Source organism: Euleptes europaea, chromosome 2 (assembly GCF_029931775.1).
Source record: "Euleptes europaea isolate rEulEur1 chromosome 2, rEulEur1.hap1, whole genome shotgun sequence".
Taxonomy (NCBI): Eukaryota; Metazoa; Chordata; class Lepidosauria; order Squamata; family Sphaerodactylidae; genus Euleptes; species Euleptes europaea.
Window position 1 is genome coordinate 69,684,207 of NC_079313.1, and position 2,470 is coordinate 69,686,676.

General features: G+C 43.9%; 1 non-coding gene across 1 annotated transcript; it reads right to left on the reverse strand.

Annotated features, from left to right (window-relative positions):
* Positions 1-673: 673 nt before the first annotated feature.
* On the reverse strand, positions 674-745 carry TRNAT-GGU (transfer RNA threonine (anticodon GGU)). The gene has a single exon. It is a non-coding gene; the product is annotated as a tRNA-Thr (tRNA).
* Positions 746-2,470: the final 1,725 nt, after the last annotated feature.

Consider the following 2,470-nt stretch of genomic DNA (forward strand, 5'->3'; position numbering starts at 1 on the left):
CTTCATGTGTTCTTCATGTGTATAATGTCTTCATGTGAGGAGGTCAGGAAGACTCCCATGCTAATGGCATTTCACATACTAGGTAAAACAAAATTTTCAGGAGGGCATTTTTGTACAGGAAACAAGGCTACATCATAACAGATAGACCCAGGAAAATGCATCATGTTTCTACTGATGTAATACCATGTTCTGAATTGTTTAACTGTCATATTTAATGCTTATGTTTACATGACAGCTCCATTTGAAATTTATACAATTCCTAATCCTGGTTCATTCCTTATTAGATGTGTCATCCTATGGATTGAATTGATTTACATTGTGTTATCCACTTTGAGTCTCAGTGAGAAAGGCAAACTATAACTAACATAACAAAACTACTACTACTACTCTCTATTTTCATGACCATTACAGCTTATTGTAGACTGACTAACCATATGTTTAGTATAGTAGTAGGGTGCCAACTGCCTAGAGAAAAAGTGTCCCATCTGTTTAATAGAGGCTTAATGGGATATTATTTACCATGTGATGTTGGGCACATGGACACATAAAGCTGCCTTCTACTGAATCAGAACATTGGTCCATCACAGTCAGTATTGTCTATGCAGACTGGCAGCGGCTCTCCAGGGTCTCAGGCTGAGGTCTTGCACATCCCCTGTTGCCTGGTCCTTTTAACTGGAGGTGCCAGGGATTGAACCTGGGGTCTTCTGCATACCAAGCAGATGCTCTACCACTGAGCCACAGCCCCTCCCTTTATTGTTATTTACCTTCATGCCATGCAATGCTTCAACCACCCATTTCTACACATTAAACAGGCAACCCTAGCTACTGTAGGCACAGTCCCACTTCACCATGAGACGCCTGTATGTTTATTAGCTGCATAGGCAAGGAGTTCGATAGGTGTCCTTGCGATGTCGAAAAGTTGGAAAAGTTTGAAAAAACTGAATCTGTGGAAATTCCATCCTCTACACAAACTGATCAAGGCATGGTGGTGGCTGGAGATCTCCCGCTATTACAACTGATCTCCAGGTGACAGAAATCAGTTCATATGTAGAAAAAGGCGGCTTTGGCAATTGGACTCTATGGTATTGAAGTCCCTCTCTTCCCCAAACCCCGCCCTCCTCAGGCTCCACAATATATTATTTTTTTCCTTTGTGATGCGGCACTTCCAGTTGTAAAACACATCACAAGGGGCCGTTTACCACTCGAACTCCCAGTTTGAGTGGTAAAAGGCCCCTTGCGATGCATTTACACCTGGAAGTGCTGCATCGCAAAGGAAAAAAATAATAAATTGTGCACATTGTCCCTTAAAGCTTCAGGCCTAAATGCTTAGTATTAATTGGCTCACTAGTATCAGGCCCAGCCCAACATCTATTTTAGAACCAGAAGGTTATGCCAGAAGCAGAAACCTGAGTTCCATTTAACATGAGCTGGATATGCTTTTTCATTACACCTGCATCAGGTTAGCCAAAGTGTATCCTGACCTTATGATGAGTATGTCAAATGTGTAACTCCTGAAGTTACTAGAGGACTAAATGAACAGTTATCTGAAGCTGTTACACACAGCACGGGATTTCAAGTACAAGTATCAACTGCCTGACATGGCCATTCTCAGTTTAATGTAGCAACAACCCCCCTCCTCTGTACATGATGATTTGTACACTGATCCTCTCCTCCAGTGTCAACAGAGCAAGTAACACCACACTTCTCCATCCCTGATCTTGTATCTAGGTGCCTTGACCACAGTCAGCATGATTAATGTAATTTTAAACAAGAGTAACAGTTCAGGCCTGGAGGAGGCCATGTTATTCTGTCCCCCCCCCCTTTCTACAGCGCCTGCATCCTGTCATGTTTCCTTCTTGTAAGTGCTTGTCGGCCTTGCTCTTGCTTATGTTCTCAGCTGCGTCTGCGATTACGGGCTAATAGAGATCTGTCCCGGTTCATTCATTCGTTGCCTCCTGTGTAAAGAAATGTCCCTTTGCACTCCCTCTGTACTTGGTCATTTGTTGGCCTGCCCTTAAGTAGTTGAGCCTCTCATTTCTACCGGGAGGATTTGGAATCCATTTTCTTCCTGTCCTTCAACATCCCACATGCCCCGCTCATGTCCTCTTGCAAAAAAAAAAAAGGGGGGGGAAGCCCCCTTCTTTGTTAATGAATACAGGCCTCATATTCTTAACCTCAAAGGAGCTTTATCAACCTCTCGTCCCTCAGCTTAAATGCCACTGTAATATTGTCAGGCTAATCGACAGTAATTCACCTCGCCACCCTTACTTAGGAGGCTAATAGCAGAAATGTCATTTTGCATTTATAAAAGGCCTTCCATCCAGAGGACCTTCAAAGAGCCTTGCAGCCATGAGCATGTACAAGATAATGCAAGTGCTTATGCATGTCGGGGCCTCCGCGCACCTTAGGGAAGTGGGTGCTGGAATGGCCCAGCACAAAGGCTCAGCTCTGCATAGGGTTGCCAACCTCC